At 45.3% G+C, this 22,746-nt stretch overlaps 1 long non-coding RNA gene across 1 annotated transcript; it reads right to left on the reverse strand.

Moving 5' to 3' along the window:
- Positions 1 to 19,594: 19,594 nt before the first annotated feature.
- Positions 19,595 to 22,746, reverse strand: LOC118656384. Its single transcript, XR_004967596.1, has 2 exons — positions 22,105 to 22,746; positions 19,595 to 19,875 (listed from the first exon to the last, which is right to left on the reverse strand). It is a non-coding gene; the product is annotated as an uncharacterized LOC118656384 (long non-coding RNA).

Consider the following 22,746-nt stretch of genomic DNA (forward strand, 5'->3'; position numbering starts at 1 on the left):
AAATCAGATGTCCAAAGTAAATGACTTCCATTACCACTAACCCATGGCAAGATTCCCTGTTCTATTTTTAAGCACCTACAAACATATTTGTGGTCTTTTATCTCAATTTCATTTTTATAACATTTTTCCTGGTATATGGAGAGCTTGCCTGAATACCGCAGGAAAAACATTTCCACTGGACTCATTTCTGTAGCGAGATTGTATGGGAAATTTTGCCTATCAAGGAATTTTATTTCAAATTTCACTGAAAGAGCAAATCAAACTGCTCCTCACACCTACTGTAACTCCCTTTAAATATTCACAGGTCTCATTCTAACTTCCTTTGAAAAAGTTACTTGAGATACCAGAGAAAACCTGACTGGTTTTCAAATAAAAGTACCAAGAATGTGAAAACTTGGGCAGATTTAGAAAGCATTGGAAAGGTTTAATTAGAGCAATGATGGATCAATCTTTGCAAATCTTTTTATTGCCACTCGGCTGCCTTGGTTCATCTAGTTTTGTCAGTTTTTCTTTTCTATTTCCACTAAAATCCCTATTGTTCTTTATTTTTCTGCAGTAGATTAAATCTATGACTGAAGGTACACAGTTTTATTTATCCATACTTGGAAAATTCTACAGTCATCATTTCTTTGAATATTCCCTTTACTCCCTTGTATCCATTCACCCTTCAGAAAATATGTGAGAGTGACTTACTCTCTCCACCATGTCTTTTGCTTTGTTTTGAGTAAATTCACAATTTTTTATTAAGTGGGCTTACTTTCTTTATTAAACTACATTTTAATGACTAATTAGCATAATTTTAAAATGACCAGTTAGAAATTAAGTACCTTGCTGATCATAGTAACTTCTTATGCTTCACCATTTCCTGGTTTTTAAGTAAACTTTCTTGTGGTATAATTTTTACACAATAAAATTCACATATTCTACGTGGAAATGGATAAAGCCTGACAAATATATTTATCCATGTAACCACTGCCCCTATTTAAGATACAGAATATCCTCCCAGAAAGTTTCCTTGAGTTCATTTGTACTCAGTCAACACCTCACCACCACACCCTAGTCAATCACTGATCTGATTTCTATCCATATAGATTCCTTTTGTCTAATCTAGAATTTCATCACATAAACAGAATCATGCAGTCTTCCCACTTTTGTGTTCAGTTTCTCTCATTCAGAATAATGTCTGGAGACTTATTCCTATTGTTGCAAGACTCAGTACAGTAGTTTGTTTCTTTGTATAGTTTGAACAGTATTCCATTGTATAAATACTAGAGGCCCAGTGCTCAAAATTCGTGCACAGGTGGGGTCCCTAGGCATGGCCAGTGATCAGGGCTGATTAGGTTCCCTGTCTCCCTGCCTCCTCGCCTCCTCCTTCCCTCACCATCTGTGCACCGCCACCATGCAGTCTCTTGCCTCCCCACCTCCCCACCTCCTCCTTCCCTCGCTGCCTGCATCTGCCATCACCCACCCCCAGTTCCCTGTCCCAACCTGGGGCCCGGCCCTGATCAGGCAATCGGGGCCTGCAGACTGGGGGCAGCTCCTGTGTTGAGCAACTGACCCCCTGGTGGTCAGTGCGCATCATAGCAACCAGTCATTCCGGTTGTTCTGTTGTAATGGTCGCGTAGGCTTTTATATAGATAGATACCATAATTTGTTTACCCACATTCACTCCACCCATACTTATATTGAATACAAACAATTTCTAAATTGTAATATTATGAAATTGTATATGTTCAATATAAGACATGATATACAAAACTTTTGGTAGCCTCTAACTGGCTTCTCTCACTCTCATCTCCAGGACATTCTACCTGCCAAGATCAACTTGCCCTTCACCATGACGATCTTCTCTTAAACTTTGGCCTAGTCCACTGCTGAAAGTAACCCTTTTTGCTTCCTAGTTTTACTTCATCTGATGCACCACTTTCTGCTTTGTGTTATAGTTACATAGGTACCTACCTGATTTCAACTACTAGACTCTAAGCTGCTTGAGGTCAGGATCCAGAGAGATTTATCTTCTCTGTGCAGGGCATCTAACAAGTAACTGACTTTATGGCATGTACTCAACAAATGCCTGATGAGAAGATTTTAAAAATAGACTACTCAAAATTAGCTTTAGTAAAAAAACAAAAAAAAACACAAAAAAACTTGCTTCAGTGGCTCCTCATTTTACAGCTTGTTGTTCAAAATCTTTCACAACTGGCTCCAACCTAGATTTCCAGCTGCTTCCTCGTGATTTTTCACTCATAATGTGTCTTCTCCAGTTAAACTGGAATCTACTTGCTGACTTCCATGCCTTTATCTACAATGGTTTTTTTTCTGTCTGATAGAAGCGCACACACACACACACACACACCACACACCCCCACACACACCCACACACACCCCTTTGATTCTTCCCTCCCTCCTGAACAAGAGTGAGAATCCCAAGGTTTCTATTTCTAGGGTAACCAACCCTCCACCATCCACCCACCTTTGTCAGCAAGGTCCAGACAAGTAAGCAGTTGCAAATTATGCCCGGTAGGGGGAGGTGTGCCCATAATCTCCCACTAGTTCAGTGCTTTCTCTGTAGCCCTGGAGATTTCAAAGAAGCCATATGTTTACAGAAAACTGTCAGGAATTAAACAAATAAATAAGCAACAGTTCAACTATCTCCTTCCTCAAATCACTCACGGGCTATGAGTAACCTCCACCAACCAAAGCACAGTCCTTTGAGCCCTAATAACAAAGACAAAAGCATTTGACCGTTTTTAGTGTTAATGATTTAAAACACAACTAGTTCATTTTTTAAAGTTACATCTGAAGGACCTCCCTCCATTTGCATCCTCATTTTTTATAAAGCAATGAAATGTGCTCACAGGTTGAATGTTGTGTCTGTGTTGGTGAATCAGGAACCACTAATGCAAAGTTGATTGTCTTGCCTTTCCTAAGCAGAGATGAGTTGAAATAAAAAAAAAAAAATTTAATTCTGTTCTGCCCACTTCTTTTCCATCTCCACACACATCTTCTCTCCATTTAGATTTTTAAAATATGTTTTGTAACCATTTACCCCCAAAATGTTATTTTTTATGTACTAGATAAGATACAAGAGGATTCAACTTGACTCACGTGTTATTCATTGGTTCCTGCTGATCACACAGCAGAAGTGAACAGTCATCATGCAGTACACAAACCATGACACATCCCCACCCACTAACATGGTCTCACACGGTGGGGGGCAGATGGATCTCACAGGAGTTCATCAAGTTCAACATCTTACAAGTTTATAAATTAATGAAGCTGGAAGGGATCATTGCATTTCATACATGAGAAAAGTAAGATCCAAGGAGATCAAAGTGACTTTTTCAAGAGACCACGGCCAGTTAGTGAGGAAATAGTCTAGAATCCAACCCTTTGGACCTGTTCCCTATATGATGCTCTTCATCTATACACACCACTTATTACTCTCTTGCAGTGTCAGCAAGAGACGATACCTTAAAAGGATCTCCTTTGCCCCCAAGTTCTTTAAAGGCATACTAATAAGGCAATGCAAACACCAGATTGGCTCAAGCAACCTCTCTAAGAAGCCCACCAGGCTTTCAGCTTCTTAAGGATGCTGTCACAATGCCACCTTTTAAAAAGCACTTATACGATTTCGTTCTTTTTTATGGCTGAGTATGGTGGCAGGTGGGTACTGGAAATAACAGGGGAATCACTTTGTAAAGTATACGATTGCTTAATTGCTATGCAGTATGCCTGAAACTAATACAAAATAATATTGAATGTAAAGTGTAATTGAAATTTTAAAAAGGAGTCAAGAAAAACAAAATAGTAGTGCTTATAAGAAAAATGATTAAGAAAGAAAGCAAAATCCATCCTTAGTGGCTGTCGTATGTGTCAGCACACAGTCTAGTCATTTCTCCTGTAATTATTTATTGGGTGGAGTAAGAGCCTGGATGTGTTATTATATTGGGAAGTTATTTATCCCTTGAACCAAAAGAGTGTGCCTACAGTTCACATTACATCAGAGGTAGGATGTACATGCTTAAAGTTATGTTCAAATGACAGTGCTTAATAATAGTGGTGCTGGAAGCTTATAACACCTTTCAGGGCGGAATCTCAAAGCACCTGGAAAATATTCATTGCATTTCATCACGCTGTCATGTCCTTTTTATAAGTCAGAGAACAGAATAATAATTGCCTTTTTAAGGCTATCTGTTTTGTTTCTATCTCTAACACTTTTATTTTTAATTATGCCTAATTTTATAAATTACCTAAAGTCTCTTGGGAATAAATTTATGTAAACTCTAATTAACTAAATAAAGTGATTGACATCACGAGACTAGAACCTGGGAGTCCTGTGCTCATTCAGACGAAACGCTAATTGTTCAGGCTTCATGACATCACATTCACACATGAAATTCCCGGGGTGGAATGTGTGAAGCAACCCACCAAGGAATATAGCAACTTAAAAAAAAAATTGTGGAAGCAATAATTCTTCCCTGAACTATTGTTATTAAAAATTAATCCAGGAATTCAGGTTTGAGGATAAGGTAGGAGGATGGGGGGGGAGGGAATTAGAAATGGGGGAAGAAGACAAAGTCTTTAAATATTTATGATTTTTATTTGAAATCGGAGAAAGAGTCCCTACGTTCAAGACTTGAAGTGTCATGATACTTAAGGACTTCACATATTTCCTATTCTATCTGGTGGGTTTTGACTTCAAAGGAGCTCAGAGGACAAAGTGTCAGTAGGGGCAGAGCTTGCACTGCAGCCCCCGGAGCATCCTGCCTCATCAGTGAAGGCTCAGCACAGGCCTTTCCAACATCAGGCAGCAGCCCAGGGACAACCCTCCACTCTGACATGGTCAGTGAGATGTGAATGGAACTTGTTGAGCACAGCCCCTGGACAGGTCTCTAAAAGGGCTGCGTAAGCTAGGAAGGGAGCCTCTTGTGCTGTTCCCCCTAGGCCGCCTCCTTCCTGCCTGCCATGGAGACATGACAGCTGGAGTTCTCGTCGACATTTTGTGTCTGGAGGTAGACCCTGAGAAAGGGAGGCCACCCTGAGGGTGGTGGGAGAAAACTGCGAGGAACATTCATGTCTCATGACCATGTCGATGCCACACTGACCCTGAACTGCCTGCCTTGGGATTTCTTTTATGGAACAGAAGCCTCCTACTTGAGTTTTTCATTATTTAGTCACCAGTACAGCCAACTTGATGGCCTTTAGAGCGCGAGTCTCCTTACTTTCTCTGTAAAACTGCCTTTGTTTCTCTGGGAAGTACAGTCAGCACTGCTTTCCTTGACTTTATAGAGTAAATGCTCTAAGGCCTCCATGTCACATAACTCCAGAGGAACCATATGTGTTGTGGGCGAGGGGACACCTCTCACATGGACTGCAGTGTGGGCAGGATCCACTGGACCCGGGGTCCTCACTCCCCCTGCTTTCACGGAATCCCCTGCTTACCTTTTGATCTTCTTGGGGTTACATCCTCAGGGAAATAAGTATTAGGTGATTTTAGATTCAGGTATTGACCAAACAATGGCTAATACAATCTGTGGCTTTATAATCTCACCAGGGGCTAATTTAGATGAGATTTCTCAAACTTGCAAGGCCTGGATAATTTTGGCAGGTAAACAAATATCAGGAATCATTTATCATACTTCTTTCCACAGCAAAAGAAAAGAAAGAAAAAGTTACTACATTGAATGGAATAGAGTGACACTGATCATAAAATAGGAAGAGATATAGGAAATACTTAACAGAAACAAAATAATAATAATAATCATTACTAATATTTACTGTGATAGCTTTTTCTGTAACAGATCACATGCATTAACTCCTTTGGTCCTTATAACAGCTCTGTGAAATAAATATCTATAATGAAAATGTAATATGCTAATTAGACCAGACAGCCGAACGACCTTCCAGACATCATTCTGGATGTCCTTCTGAATGAAGCCGCGGTGGCAGGGGCAGAGGCAGAGGCAGTTAGGGGTGATCAGGCAGGCAGGCAGGTGAGCAGTTAAGGGTGATGAGGCAGGCAGGCAAGTGGTTAGGGACAATCAGGCAGGCAGACAAGTGGTTAGGGGCAATGAGACAGGCAGTCAGAAAAGTGGTTAGGGGCGATGAGGCAGGCAGGCAAGGGGTTAGGAGCCAGCGGTCCCGGATTGTAAGAGGGTGCAGGCCAGGCTAAGGAACTACCCCCTTCCCCCACCCCCACCCCCACCCAAGTGCTCGAATTTGTGCATCAGGCCTCTAGTTAATAATAATAATTATGATGGTGATGATGATGCTTACTTTACAGATTAAGACATTGAGGGAGAACTAAGATGGCGGCATAGGTAAACACCGGGAAATTATCGCCTCACACAACAATTGAAAATTACCGCAAAGGACTGAGCAAACATCATCCAGAACAACAGGAAGGCTGGCTGAGTGTAAATACCACAACTAGAAGGAAAGAAAAGCACGCTGAGAGCCAGAGGCGCTGCGGAGGTGAAGTGCAGAGGTACGGCGGCTCGCGCGCGCGAGGAAAGGGGGTAGCACCTGAGGACGCGGCTGACTTTTTGAGTCACAAGCTCTGACTGCTCTGAACTCCGGTTCCGGGAAGTCTCTGGGGACCCAGGACTCATACGGGGAGAGGCTGGTCTGTCCGGCAGCGAGCGAACTTGAGGGCGGCTTTCCCTCAGAGGTGCTTGCAGCCTTTACCGGGACACTGAGGCGCGCGACTCCGGGCGGAGAATCGGCCATGGCTGCTTTCTCCGCCCTCTGACTCCCTGAGACCCCGCCCCACCCAGGCTGCCGCAGAGGCTTTTGCATGTGAATGTACCTAACTGCAGCCGAACCAGGCAGACCTGGAACTTCCAAGAGAAGGCCCAAGGCCCCGCAGCGGCTTGCATTGCTTCACAGCTGAGCCTCTTCGTGGCTCCTGCTGTGTGGCCTCAGGCAGAGGCTGAATTAGCACCTCCTTAGATCCAGGAGCCACTGTACCCAGTGGTCAGAGGGGGTCCATCCAGACTGCAACTCCTCAGATCCATAAGGGACGCACTCAGGGAGCAGACTCAGTGAGCACCAAAGCCCCACTGAAGCAAGTCTTGCCCCAGAAGGGTGTCTTCAGCACAGAAGTTCTCCCACTTTAGACACAGCTGATTCTCACAGCCAATTGGCCTGGAGGTCAATTCCTCCCAGTGATTCTACAACAACCAAGGCACCAAGAGTGCACCAAGAGTGTCCACCCCAGGTAACTGGGGAGGCTGAGCTACTGGGCCCTACAGGACACCTGGCGCACAGGGCCACTCTATCAACACAGGGAAGCTGCCAAAATGCGGAGACAAAGAAACAGGTCACAAATGGCAGAAATGGAGGAAAGCAAACGATTGGATATAGAGTTTAAGGCCACGGTTATAAGGTTTTTCAAGAATTTTATGGAAACCGCCGATAAATTTAATGAATCCCTCAATAAGTATAGGGAGACCATGGAGGACATGAAAAAGGACCAACTAGAAATTAAGCATACACTGACTGAAATAAAGAATAATTTACAGAGATCCAGCAGCAGAAAAGAGGATCCCAAGAATCAAGTCAAAGATTTGAAATACAAAGAAACAAAAAATACCCAACCGAAAAAGAAAAAAGAAAAGAGATTCCAAAAATATGAAGATAGTGTAAGGAACCTCTGGGACAACTTCAAGCGTACCAACATCAGAATTATAGGGGTACCAGAAGGAGAGAGAGGGCAAGATATTGAAAACCTTTTGAAGAAATAATGACAGAAAACTTCCCCTACCTGGTGAAAGAAATGGACTTACAAGTCCAGGAAGCGCAGAGAACCCCAAACAAAAGGAATCCAAGGAGGACCACACCAAGACACATCATAATTAAAATGCCAAGAGCAAAAGATAAAGAGAGAATCTTAAAAGCAGCAAGAGAAAGACAGTCAGTTACCTACAAGGGAGTACCCATACGACTGTCAGCTGATTTCTCAACAGAAACCATGCAGGCCAGAAGAGACTGGCAAGAAATATTCAAAGTGATGAATAGCAAGAACCTGCAACCAAGATTACTTTATCCAGCAAAGCTATCATTCAGAATAGAAGGTCAGATAAAGAGCTTCACGGATAAGAAAAAGCTAAAGGAGTTCATCACCACCAAACCAGCATTATATGAAATGCTGAAAGGTATTCTTTAAGAAGAGGAAGAAGAAAAAGGAACTCTTACCATTTGCCACAGCATGGATGGAACTTGAGAGCGGATAAATACCACAGGATCTCACTCATTTGTGGAATATAATGAACAACATAAGCTGATGAACAAGGACTGATCCAGAGACGGAGAGGCATTGATTGGACTGTCGGGACTTGGAGGGAAGGTAGGGGAGGGTGGGGGTAAGGGGGAAAGATCAACCAAAGGACTTATATGCAAGCATATAGGCCTAATCAATGGACATGGACAACGGGGGGGTGAGGGCATGAGCGGGGGTGGGGGGGGTGGGGGGTAGAGGGTAACGTGGGGACAAGGACACATATGTAATATCTTAATCAATAAAAAAAAAAAAAAAAAAAAGTCTGCCTTAAAAAAAACAACAAAAAAACACTAAAAAGATCATCTATCAAATTCAACAAAAAATAAAAAATAAAAAATAAATAAAAAAAAAAAAGACATTGAGGCACAGAAAGCTAAAGTGAGTTGCCCAAAGTCTCACAGTTGTTAAATGGTGGAATCAGGATGAACCCAATTCTCTCTGACCTTAGAACTCATAACTACCAATCATCATGCTCCCAATAGTTTAAGACTGTTGGCAACGTGTTACCATAAACCCTAATACTAAACTGCAGGCTCCATGAGGGAAGGGGTGTTTGAGGAATGTTCACTGTTCTAGGCCCTGTGCCTACAACATTGTTTGGCATGTAATTGACACCCAAGCAACTATTGAATGAATGAGGAAATGACTGAATAAATGAGTGTGGAGAACTTTACAGGGCTCCTGGGGGAGGGGGCTTTATGATTATGATTTAAGAGGTGCTTCTTGGAGTTGCTATTAGCGGACCATTCCAAGGAGAAACTCATTCATGATGCACCACTTTCAGATACTAACAAATCATCAACATCGACCATCTGCAGGAAATCATAACGATACCTTCTGGAGAAGGCTCATAGCATATAAAGTACCTTTATTTATGCCTTCTTGCTTAATCCTCATAACACCTGGTGAGGATTTATTTCCACTTTATGACTGAGAAAGCTGGGGCTCAAGGTGACAGCCATCATCCAGCCTTGTCCCACTCACTCATCCCCACACCATGGGCATTTCGCTTGTCTGCCTTGTTCTTTGCGGGGTCCGATATCCTCTGACCACTCCCATTCCACTCCCCACCCCCTTCACGACCACAGGCCTGCATCTATAGCTCTCCTAATCCTGGTGTTCCAGAAATAGACTGTTGAGTAACAAACCACTCCAAAGCATAACAGCTTAAATGACCATTCATCATCGTCATCTCTCACAGTTCTGTGAGTTGACTGGGCTCAGCAGAGTGGTTCTTGCTCAAAGCCTCTCATGTAGCTGCAGCCTATTATCATGTCACCTAAAGACCCCCTGGGCTGGACTTCCCCTACGGTCCACTCCCATGGCCACGGGGAGGATGGCTCAGCGGGGGCTGCTGACCCATGTGAGCCTCTCCCTGTGACTTGGGCTCCTCACAACATGGTGGCTGGGTTTCCAGAGAAGCATTCCAGGAGCCAGTGTTTCAAAGGGCAGGAAGCAGAGGCCCCCAGGCCAGCGAAGGGCTTCACTCAGATCTGTGCCAGCGTTATTTCCACAGTATCCGATTGATGAAAGCCATCGTGGGGCCCGCCCGGGTTCCAGGGTGTGGAGAAATACATCGCCCCTCCTAATGGGGAGCAGGAAGGTCGTGTTGCTGAAAAGCATGTGGGATGGGAGCTGTTGTTGCAGCCATTTTTGGAAAATATGATCCAACGCACTCAGCTTTGTCATAACCTGCAGTGAAGCTATCCAGCTGCAGATAAATTTCCATTTCCACACTGTTAAACTCTGCGTTTAATTGGGCACAGAGTAATAGTCCATTTATTTTTTTTTAACTGTTGCCAAGGTTACGTTTCTGGCCTTCACTGTCAGTAGTTCATACCCGTTTATACCTTCTAAGGCTATTCTAATTCAAACACATGTTTAGGTCCCAGGGTAGGAGTGATGAGGGGTCCAGGGCATGGGTGAAGCCACCCCTGTTTATTTTACGTTCACAATAGTTCTGTGTACCCCCGGAGCTTCCCAGCCTCTCAGCGAGAACCAGGCAAGAACATGTACATAGATCAGTTCAAGTCCATCACAATAATGGAAACTCTTTTTATTACGTTCACAATCAACCTCTCTTTCAGACCTTATGTTCCAGTGTTTCTCTCCAGCATCCATGTCCCAATCACACTAGACTTCTCACCACATGTTGCCCGGCCGGGTTTGCTCTGCTTTCTCTTCTCCCATCTCCTAACCTCTGTTTGTTTTACATTCACCATCGTCTCAGATCCACCCCACATCCCCTCTTATTGAAATATCACTTCTTTGATGGCACATTCAAATAGCACTCTCTCTGCATTGACTTTCCTGATTTCCCTGCCAGATGGGTGTAACCCTGCTCTTCTTGGTACCCCTGTGCCTCTTGCCTGCCACCCCTGACCTCGTCTCCTGGGAGTCACAGTCCTGTTTGGGCTTGTCTCATCCCCTCCCCACACCTTTGCATCCATGCCCTACACAACTCCGCACATCACCACAGGTGATGGACTGGATTGCACTTCCAGGAATGTCATTCTCATCTTACTGTCATTGTCTCTAACTGTCCAGGCCTCTAAAAGAGCTCATTCGCCCTCAGGGAACTCTGTTTGTTCACATTCATGCATCCGTCCACGTACTGTTCCAACAAGTATTGACTGGGCATAGTCCTCGTGCTAAACTGAAATAATGTTTTCTCGTAGCTCTGGATTTACATTGAATTGTTCCTCTTCTGCAAGCACAATTGTCTTACCAAAGGAAGTAGGCGTTAATGTCACTCCAATTCCAGCTCCTTGAAGACCCAAAGAGATGCCTGCTGGAGCTGGAGCTGGACCCAGGGCTGTCCACAAAGGCCTAGAAGTTGCTTCCACAGGAGGGTCCTGGTTTTCTTCTACTCAGTATGCCCTTGGCAGCCAGACCTCCAAGTGGCTTTCAAAGGTTTCCCCCACATTCACATCTGTGGGGACTTCCTTGCTGACCCTTCCTGATGCTGCTTTTGCTCCATCTCCTCAGGTCATGGACGTGTGGCTCCTGACCCCCTCCACTCCCTGGGTTTGCCATTGCTACGTTGTTATAGGTTATTCTTGAGACCAGGAGAAGGAACAGCAAAAGGAGTCCCAGGCCCCTCAGGGAAGACAGTGAGAAACACCCAGTTCAAGGTGGGACTGTCTCCAATGTACAAACTCGGGTTATGTAGCCACTCATTCTGTATTCCCGTGTCCTCAAGGGAAACATGGGGATAACACTAATCCCTATTTTGCCCGTTACAGCTGTGCCTGGTACATGACAAGCGGCCCATGAATGTTACGTTTTCTTCTCGTTGTTGAATGATTGTTGTCTTGGGTCATCTTTTCTCAGAAGCAGAGTGAGACAAGGAAAGGTCTGATTTAGGCAAAGTCACAGGGAGGGCAGCTTCAGCCTAATCCTTCAGGGGAATCAGGAATGCGGGGCACCCATGTCACCAAGGGTATGGGTTTCCTGGGGAAGAATCCCCTGCAGGCAGTGGATCGACAGGCAAATCCATAGCCCAAGGGCTGTCCTCCAAGAAGGGGCAGATGTGGGCCTTGAGGAACAAAAGCCCTTGGAGCTGGGAGGGATAAGCAGCACCTGGAGGGGACCTAGGGGACCTGGGTGAGTGTGGGACATAGTGTCTTCCACAAAGCAGTCCTTGCACCTCTTGTCTTTGATTGGCCTTTTTACTCTATAGCCCCCATTCTCTGCCCTGCGTTCCAGCTCCTTTACAACCTGCAGCCTGCTCATTCATCCAGCAAAAACTCTCTGAGTCTTACTATGTGCCAATTGCCAAGCTAGGGCCTGGGAATGCATCACTAAACAAAATAGACAAAAATCTGTACTCTCGTGGAAATAGTCAGTGGTGGCAAATTTTACCACTTTTTAGAGCAGGTTTGACGTTTAGAAATCAGAGAAGATGCAATTAGCTGCATAATAGCATTTTTTACCCAAAGTAATTGCCATTTTAAATGAATAAGACTGATTTTTCTCCTAAGCCTATTAAATTTATCTGTCCCAGGAAATAATTTCCATAGGACTTAAAAAATTATACATTTTTTATTACACAGGTATATACTCATACTGCTGAAAACTTGGAAAATTGAAAAAATATGAATGAGTCACCTATAATTCCACTGACTTAACCCAACTACTATTAGCATTTGGGGGGATTTTCTTTCTTTCTTATCCTTGTGTCAACTTTATTTTTTCTACTTTATTTTTTAAAAATATATTTGAAGTAACTCATGTATATTTATATATTCCTTTCTCGCTTTTTATTTTACCATAAGTATAGTCCCACGGTCTATATAAATAATATTTTAATGAGTATATTAATATGCTATCCTTTACTTCTCTATTATTAGTTCTGTGGGTTATTGGCCATGTTTTCACTATTAATTACTGAAGTGATTAATTCAGAAAACAATTCCAAAAGAGGAATTTCAATTCCGTGTGAAACCATAACTGAAATGAGTCTGCTGGTTTCGCTGCTGACTGGGATCCATCAGGTTCCTAGTGTTGCTTAAAAAACCAATAGGCTTACCCCGCGGTTTCATATTTCCCATGCTTGAGGGGTTCTTTATAAATTTGCAGGAGGCGTCCAGAAGAGGAATGCTCGGAATCTGATTTTAATCTGCATGCGACCGCCCCAGAAGCCGTCCCCTCACTGTCCCCAAGCGCTCTGCTACCTTTGGAGGAGGAGGGCACGGGCGGGGAGAGGCAAGTGGCGGCCTGCCGAGGGCCGATGTTGTTCTTGCCGAGGCCTCAGCTGACCCTGGAAGGGCCCTTGCTGCTGTTTCCCCGGGAGGGCCCCAAGTCTAGTTGTCACTGGTGCTTTCAGACGGCTCTCCAAGGCCACAGACATCTGTTAGACATGACGGAAGACAAAGACAGCCGGGGAAATCCCACTGTGAAAGGCGCCGCCCCTGAGGTCCTCGGAGAGCCATAGCTAACCATTGTTCATCACAAAAGGCTCAAGTTGAAAGCGGCTGCTGATTCTGGGGTCAGTCTCTTGGCCGGTGGCAGAGGTACAGTGGGGAGGGACACAGAAGCGCCTGTGTCCCCAGCCGGGGCTGACAGCGCGGCTGAGGGATTGCTGCCAAGAGCCAGGGCTCAGTCTAGAGAGGACGTGGCCCCCAGGAGACCACGGGACAGGCCGGACAATGGGCCATTGGCGCGCCGTGGCCTCTCCCTCCCCGAGTTGGCATTTACTGCAGGTCCCACACTCGCGAGTCTAGAGCTCCCTCCCCGCAAACTGTAGTAAATCGTAGCGAAAACTGTCCAGCAGCCACCCGGATACACTCCTGGCTGGATGAATAAGCAAGAAGTCTGACTTCTATCCACTCCCCAACCCCACCACTGGGCAAAGCCTAGAAAAAAAAGAACAAGTTTTAAAAGCGTAGGAACTGTTTAAAATCGGATGCCCTCTTTCAGGGCCCTCACTGGACACTGCCACCGCCGCTGGCAGACTTTTGACATTGATATGCAGAACCCTCTGGGTGAATAAAGCAGCACGTGGTAGGTAGAGAGGAAGAAAGCAAGCAAGGGCATCCGAAGAGCATTCGTAAAGAGGAATTATCTCCGCGCTGCTGCCTGCAGCTTTCTCTGAGCAGTTTCTGCAGCTCATCAAAGCCTTCACGTGACAAGTGCGATGGTGTCTGACATGGACTGGGAGGGCAAAGGGTCAGGCCTGGCTGTTGGCACAGACGGGGTCCAGGTAGCACTATCCAGGATTAAAACTGGGAATGACCTCATGCTTAATGGGCTTGGCCTAATGCTTTTTATTTTTACTTGGGGCTGGGGGAGGGGGCAGTTCCTAAAAATACAGCTCCTGTAAAGAGGCAAGGGAAATCAGGTTAAAACAAAAATGAACAAACAAACCTCTCCTATGACCCCCCGGGTGGAATTCTGGGACTAACAGCTCCTCTAAGGTAGCACACTTAAAGAAACACCTGGAAGATGCTGTGATGAGAGAGTCCAGCTTGCAGGCTGCAGACCATCGCAGAGAGAAGGAGGCTCATTCCTGGTGGCGGCCCCAAGGCCGGAAGCTGGTGTGCACCATGAGGGCTGAGGGCCAGAGCTGGTCATTGACAATGCAGTGAATTGTCAATTCAAAGGCACAAAGACACTTATTGGAAGAGTCTTGGCAGGTGTCCTGATATAAGGCTGATATATAGAAAGGATGCTGTAATGTGCTTATATCTATTACAGTGCTCCTCCTGCTGTCCTCCTCTTCCACCACCCCCACCTCAACCCTCCCAGTGCTGAATACCAAGGGTGGGCATCGCCAGGGACCGACCTGGCATCTGCCAGCCTGTAGCTGCACCAGCCAGTTCCCAGCAACAGCCACACCCAAACCCGGTCCCTGTATGTCCCCTAGTCAGGGAGGGACCAGACAGTAGCACTGGGAACTTGCTCAGCTGGGTTTTTCTGATGAAAGAAAGTATTGAAAAAACCCTGTTTCCATACGGATGTGCCAAGCTCCAGGCTGCATGCTTTCCAGGGAATCCTCCTGGGCTCTGAGCACTGGTTTATGACCCCTTTCACAGATGAGAAAACTGAGGGCTTAGAAAAGTCAGATAATTTACTCAGGGAACTAGAAGCTAGAAGGTGGCAGGCATAAAATTGGAAGCCAGGTCTGTCTAACTAAAAAGCCCATCTTCCTCACTCCACCTCATTCTGTCTCCTCTGCAATGGGCAGACAGCTATCAGGTTGGGGAGAAAAAAGGTTTGGGAGAAGTATGATGGCATAAAGGGCATGTGCTTTGAAGAGAAAGTCAGTTGTCATCCTTCAGAGAGAAGTCCATCTCCCCATGTGTCAGGGAGGCTCCTTCTCCAGATGTGATCTGGCCACGCCCCACTCACCTGCTCAAGAAGAGAGGTGCCACTGGTGTCATCTCTATTTCCTCCAAATTGCTTATCTTGGTCAACCACCACTTTCTTCGTACAGACTATTATTGGTAGGTACATATATATTTTTCTCCACCAGACTCTAATCTCGTTTAAATGAGGATCTATGAATGATCTTTACTCTTTTTTTTTTTTTTGCTTCCCATACATATTGCACACAACATAGGAGATGCTCATTTCAGTTGACAGAAAGAAAGAAACTGTCTCCTTCTCTCTTTTTGCATCCTACACGGGTTACACACGGCACAACACATGCTGAATAGCAGTTGAGTGAGGAGTGAATGTGTGTGGGGCTGCAGAACTGGTCCTTGACCTGCAGGGGTTCACATGAAAAGGCTGAGTATCTAGGACTGTAAGGAAGGAAGTGACACACTTTAGGAATATGAGACATGGTTACGGCCAGAGGAAGCCCCTGGCCGTGTTTTATGCAGAAGCCTAGCCGGGCAGGAGTGTGTATCTTTCTGCTTTAGGCTGACTTCCTGTAAAACAGGACACCACGTGCCCCCCGCCCCCCCCCCCCCCCCCGGAAGCCCACATTGGAAGTGAAAAGTTTTCCTAGGAGCTGAGTGGGCCTCTTCCACACCCATCGGATTGGAATTATCTGTTATTGAAAGCCCTGCATTTCTACCATTATTTTCTTTCTTCCGACAATAAGACAATCAGCAGAAATGTTGCCCCCTGAAGTATTTATGTCAGACTGGAGGGTCTCAGAATGTGTCTTTAATTACAGAATTCGAAGGAAGCCCTTCGCATAACCTTGTTTTCCAGTTTTCAGATAGTCATTCCTTTTTTTTTTTTTTTTTTTTCATTTGCTTTCTCTTCCATTTAACAGGAACTGGTTACTTTTTTAAAAAGACCCAAATTCAAATCAAATGATTGTTCAGTATGTCAACATCTGTTATTTCATTAAATTACAGTGCTTTGAACATAATCCGTACCTACAGATCTTTGAAATGTAGAGCATACCAAAGTCAGTTTCAATACTTAAGGAAAATGGAATTTACTTGGCTCTAGACCAGTCACAGAGACACATGCCAAAATAGAAGACTTGGAGCAGAAACTCCCCTTGCCCTGAAGCCACCTCAATGCAAGATGGGAGAAGAGATTTGTATTATCTCACAAGGACATTGCTCAGGACAGACTTCATTTCACCTAATTTGAGGATCGCATGATGGTTATTGCAACACCACTAGTTTCTTCATTTCTACCTTCATGTCTCACACCCAGAGAGAATGACCTTTCAGGTCTGAGCGGATGGCCCTGTGCATTTCTGAGTTACACAAAAGACTGTCAGATACTCGTCAGCTACAGAGCAGGCCCAGTGACCGTCTCAGCCAACTCCAAGGACTTAGAATAGCCGGCCAGAGTTGTCCTGAGTTTGGCTGAGATGACTAGGCCCTTCTACCCATGATTCAATCTGGATATATGGGCTGCCCAGGGAATGGGCATGACCTTGGGCAAGACTGTTTTATACAGTTGAGACACTCCCTGAAGTGGGTGACAGCTGGAAACTGTCTGCTGACAGTGTTCCCAGCAGCTGGGGCAACGTGTCTTTCATTGAAGGGAGATCGGGATGGTGCAACACAGAACCCACCACAATTATACAGTTCAGTTGGGAGATATAGGGAAGTATATAGGAAATTACAATACACTGAGATGGAATAAGATAGAGCTAAATAAAGGGCTCTGTGTGGACATCTGAGAGATTGGCTAACTATATCGGGAGTTATGGGGGTTTATAAAGATTTCCTGTTTTCCCTAAATGCTTTCTGAGCTGGTTAAGAGATACTGAAGGGAGTATTTGGAGAACTGACTACCACCGTCATTATTGATGAAGCTGACAGCCAACCCTGTGGCTAACGTGTGTGGCCGTAATGCACCACCCAGTGCTGACTCCTGGCCTCTTTACTCACCCAGGCACGGGCAGTGCTGGACCACTGTGGGCCTCCCCACTCAGAGGCATGACGAGGAGCAAGACAGGATGGGAGCTCCCTGCAGCAGCTGCTCCCAAGAGGAAAGCAAGGAGTAGCAAGACTGGACCTGCCCTGTCCCCCCTCCCAAAGTCACCTGTCAGGTAGGTCAACCCACATGGGAGAAAACACTGGGACTGGGAACAAGCCTGCTCTCGCCCCTCCCATGCACACCCGTACAATGGAGGACTGGAAGGTGTCTGTTGGGTGATAGTGGGTTCCGTGGGGTGGTGGCGAGGAAGCCAGACTGCCGCAGGCTAGGGAGAGAACAGGAGGTGAGGGAGTGAAAGCAACCAAGCTCCACAACTTTTTCCAGTTTCGTTGGAATGACTACTCCAGTAGGTAGAACTAGTGTCTGCAGAGTAATTTAACTTCATACGTGTATTTTAGGGTAGCTCTGGCTTGAGGAGCTGTAATAGGTCTTGCTAAACTTCCTAGAGAAAGATATAAAAAGTCAACCATGAAGATGTGTGTTGTGACCAATGGACTCACAAGGAAACCACCTGGGGTCAGGTCATGGGAAGCTGATGGAAAGGTGGGAAAGAGCATCAGTGCCCAGGGCATGTGTATTTCTTCTCAAGATTATTCACTGGCTAGATTCATAAAATGGAGAAAAAGGGTACAGAGCTCATTAGAAAGAATTTAAACCAACCAAACCGCCCCCCCCCCCACTAAATTAAAGAAAGAATATATATTACTCAAAAAAAAACCTTTGCTAATAAATAGGCCCCCATGTTTCAGAGGCTTAACAAAAGTGAGAGTATAATTCATTCACATCCTAGTCTACCACAGGTTGGTAGCTCTGCTTCATCTTGTACCTTCACCATCTAGGACACGTGGCCTCCAAGACTGATTAGGATGGAGAGTGGGAACTAGAGGTTCATAAACATATCCCATTGGACAGAATATAATCACATGGCTCCATCTAACTGCAAGGAAGTCTGGGAATTGTAGTCTGTGAGCCTTTGAAGACGAGAGAAACTGACATGGTAAGCTCTTGCAGAATCCAACACAGAATGAAAATCTCACATAAGTAAGGCGATTCTTCACTCATCTTGAAGAAAAGTGTTTTGTTTTTTTAACAGACACAGATGTTTAAAGAAATAAACACCATTGAAGCGGAAATTATGGTCCACAGCATGTGACACAATACCTAGCACAGAATAGGGTCAACCAATATCTATTGATCAATTTAGATGATGCCTAATAAGTCTTAAAATTTAAGAAAAAAGGTAACAGCAACACCAACCCCCCCAAAAGGTATTTTTCTTCCCCAAAGCTGAAAACATTCTGGTTTTGTTCTCTTACTCAAGTTTTCCCACATCCTATATTTTTGCCTGTTGGTTTGGAGGCCATAATCAGGGGCAAGCAAAAGAGATGCTAAGAAAAGCAGAGTGGTTGGGCTGGGTTAAAACTAGTCACTCCAAAGTCTTAGTTTGGTAGATTTTACTTTGCTCTTTTCTTTCTTTTCCAAGGAGAGCATTAGGAAAGGACGGTGGCTGCATTGCAGGGGTGTTCGAGGACGTTGGTGTGGTTCCTGGGGCGCTGGAAAGGGCCCCCAAGGTTCCCCACACCTCCTCAGTGCCTGCTAATGGGGAAAACTTCTGTAAAACATTCAGTTGCATAATTGGAGAAAAGTAATTGGAGAAAAGGTTTAAATTGTCTTGTGGGAGGCAATAGCTTGACTAACATCCTTACTTAAAAATAAGAGATGAAAAGCAGCTTTTGAAACTTGTTATTTCAGCAGTCGTGTTTTGAACCTTCTCTAAACCTGTGAAGCAGTGTAAGAAAAACAATGAAGGACACAAAAAACAAATGGGCTGGTCTCTGCTCTCCAGGAACTAGTGGGAAAGACAGTCATTAAAAGCCCCACTGGATTCCAAGGGGAAATGATTCGGAAAAGCAGTGAGATGGTGTAGAATCGGTGGGTGAGGTGCTCACACCAGGCGATCAAGAGCAGAGGCCCCCTGGGGAGCACAGGTGTTGTGGAAGACTCTGGAACAGTGGGTGCTCTCTGGCTGTCCCCCACCAGCCCCATATGTGTAAGTGGCTGAGGTCCTGGTCTGAATAAGCCATCGCATTCCAGGGCCTTGCAGTCCAGCTCCTACACCAGGTATGGACATCAGGGCCTTGGAATGGTGAGACCCCTGGGACACCCCAGAACATTCTGCTTGGAGCAGGCTCCAAAATGGGGATTTAAAATAAAGGCTCCAGGGCCTGGCCAGCATGGCTCAGTAGTTGAGCATCGACCTATGAACCAGGAGGTCACAGTTCGATTCCCGGTCAGGGCACATGCCCTGGTTGTGGGCTTGATCCCCAGTGTGGGGTGTGCAGGGGGCAACTGGTCAATGATTCTCTCTCATCATTGATGTTTCTATCTCTCTCTCCCTCTCCCTTCCTCTTTGAAATCAATTTTTAAAAAAGACTCCAAGAGATTCTGAGGTTTGGGACACCAATAAGGTGGTTCTTTAATGTCATGCAAAGGGTCTGAAGAGCACTCTGAAGGGCAGGGAGTGAACCGAAGATTTGTGAGGAGAGGCACAACCCACCCCCTGCTTCGGGAAGGTCCCTGGGATTATGGTCAAAGGAGCAATGGTTGGGGTGACGCCGAAATGGAGAAGGTCCAGAGGCAGGGCCCTTTCTGAGGCAGATGCCCCTCCTCAGTTGTTGAATCGCCAGTTGTTAACCCCTTTGTGGCTCCCCGATTTCCCTGGCCTCAGGCACCTGCAGAGACAAATAACATCCCATTATCGAGAATATTCAACTTTCCCTGGCTTGTTAACTCACCACTATAACGCAGGGTCTCAAGTCAGCAAATAACCTAATTCTGAGCATCTTGACTTCCAAGAAATAAAAAGAAACACGCTTTCCATCATTTGCATTAGCTCATAAAAGGAAGCACAGCCCTCTGTAGGAGACCAGCTTTCCTACTGCCAAATTCTAAAACAGCTCGCACGTAAGTCTTTATTTATTAAAGGGAAATTAAATACCACGCGGCCAGCATCTTCAAATGCAGATGAGTCTCCTTAAAGGCAGAGCACATAATGTAAGCTCTTTATTATTTTGGTAGGGCTCCAGGGTAAAATAATCTGGCCATCTTCTGTCTAGGGTGAAAGTTCTGCAAGTTCTGGATCGGGGACATGTGACTTACTGCTCCCCTGCTGTTCAATATAGCCTCACCTACACATGTCATGGCTTCTCCTTCATTCTATCTCAGGCAAGATAAATATACAGGGACACCAATTAGATCATGTCAGAGAGAGTGGAAGAGACAGGAAGACAAGAAGACCAGGGATCTGAGATGTCACCAAGGTGGGGACTGGGGTGAGGAGAGTGAGCGAATGACAGAGCATGGCTTTTAAATGTTTCAAATGCCAGCCCCACCACCTTGGAAAAATCCAGATAATATCTTTCAAGCAATAGATATTAGTTCCTTCCCTTGCTTCTCAGAGGTTGTGAAGAGCTGGAACTGATTTCCTTTCTAGTGAGGTGCTTTTAGCTAGAGACACTCACCTTCCCCATCCCCGCCCTTCCTCCACCCTTGTGACCTCAGGAAAAGAGTCCCTATAATTGCACCTACAAGATTTTTATGTGATGAGGTTCCTGCATTTCACCTGTTGCATCTCCTGTTTTTCTCCACTCTGTACTTCAGTGTCCTCCCCTATGTTCCTCCCAAAGGTGTGCACACTGTGTTGCCTCAGGGCCTTTGCACGTGCTGTTTCCTCTCCTGTCCCGCAGATATCCACTTGGTTCATTCTCTCATTCTGATCTTTGCTCAAATGTCACATCTAATGTTGCCCACCACTCCTCACCCCGACCTTCTCATGTTTCTGCCTGACTCTTCTCCCTTGTACATATTGTCATTGGACCACTATGCATTTTACTGGTTTATTGTTTTTCTCTCCACCCTACTAGAAAGTTTGCTCTGTGGGGGCAAGCATTTTTGCTTGTTTTGGTTAGTGTGGTTTTTAAAAGTGTCTGCTGCATAGCAGGGGCTCAATAAATGTTTACTGCATAAATAAATCAAGATTCCTAGAAAAGCCCCAAAAACTGGACACGGAGTCTTTACATGGCTTCCTGTGTGTGATGGGAAGCCTTCAGTCGGTGCCCAATCACCCTGAAATATAAAATCTTCCCTCTTCCTACAAACAACAACAACAAAACAGGGTCAGACCTTTCTCAGGGCCTACACTTGACAGAAGCAGTAAAACCAGCTGTAGGCCAAGGCAAAGTGGGTGCATTTTTTTTTTTTTATCCTCACCTGAGGATATGGTTTATTGATTTTAGAGAGAAAGGGAGGGAGGGAAAGAGAGAGAGAGGAAGGAGGAGGAGGAGGAAGAGGAGGAGGAGGAGGAGGTGGAGGAGGAGGAGGAGGGGGAGAAGGAGAAACATCATGTGAGAGAGAAACATGGATTGGGGTTGGCTTTTATAGGAGTCCCAACCTGGGCTCAAACCTGCTACCTAGGTATGTGCTCTGAGCTGGAATTGAACCCACAACATTTTGGTATACAGGATGGCACTCCAACTAACTGAGTCAACAGGCCAGGGAAAAGTGGGTTCTTTCTTTTGTATTGGTGCCTTCCATCTCTCTTTTCCTTCTTTCATCTCTCTTTACTCCAGGCCAACCCTGGGCTAATCCACTAATCCTCTCTAGAATGCATTAAGCGATAAAGGAAGGTTTAAGGTGTTAGTACTCCTGGGAGTACTTATCCTTTAAAAAGAAATCTTGAAGACCAAAAGTTGGCCAGGATCAGAATGGATAAATCTCACCTGGTAGAATTTCAGATTCTGCACGTTTTGGGCTGGGGGTTCAATTTGGAACTCTGAGTTACTGGCCAGGAACAGAAAGTCCGCAGTTAATAAGCAATAAGCCTGTAACACTGATCAATTTGAAGCCAAAGCAACAAATAGAAATATTGTCATTTCTTCTAGACACTCTTCTCATTCACTTACCAGCAATAGTAAAACCTTGCCTCCTCCAAACGTGAGCTCATTTCAAAGCCAAGTCTGCCTTTATCTTTTCTTCCTGTATTGTTGGGTTTCCCTGCTACCAGATCAAGATCTTTATTAACTGCTAACCCAAGTGCAGGCAGGCATAACTGTGTGTGCAGACACACATGTGTACTAGTATGTACACACACACACACACATTTCGCCCCCTGTGCACTTCAAATGCCCTGGTCCTTTTCCAGGATCATTTCACGTAATTCCCCTTCTCCCTACCACCAGGGCCTCTGCTTGATTTGTATATTCAGAGGTACCTCAATGACTGGAAAAAGTACTAGTGTGAAGGGGCTCAACAAACCCTTCCTACTCCACCCTGAAGGCCAGTCAGTCATTCCCAAGGCCTGTGCCTGCGAATATGTCAAAGAGGCAGGCCAAGCAGGGCCCTGGCCTGGACCTTTCTGGCTTTGTGGCTTAGTAGAGGTCACCCCAAGTCAAAGGGATCCAAGAAGCTGGGTTCACTTGGAGTCATTTGTGAGCAGATTTAGTGTGTCTTGGCTGAATGAGATGTCCTGGGCCCTGTGGGTCTTCTCTTCTTCTTCCACGTGCTCCTGCTCCTGGTCCTGCTCCTCCTCCTCCTCCTTCTCTTTC

This window comes from Myotis myotis, unplaced genomic scaffold, assembly GCF_014108235.1.
Source record: "Myotis myotis isolate mMyoMyo1 unplaced genomic scaffold, mMyoMyo1.p scaffold_m19_p_5, whole genome shotgun sequence".
NCBI lineage: Eukaryota > Metazoa > Chordata > Mammalia > Chiroptera > Vespertilionidae > Myotis > Myotis myotis.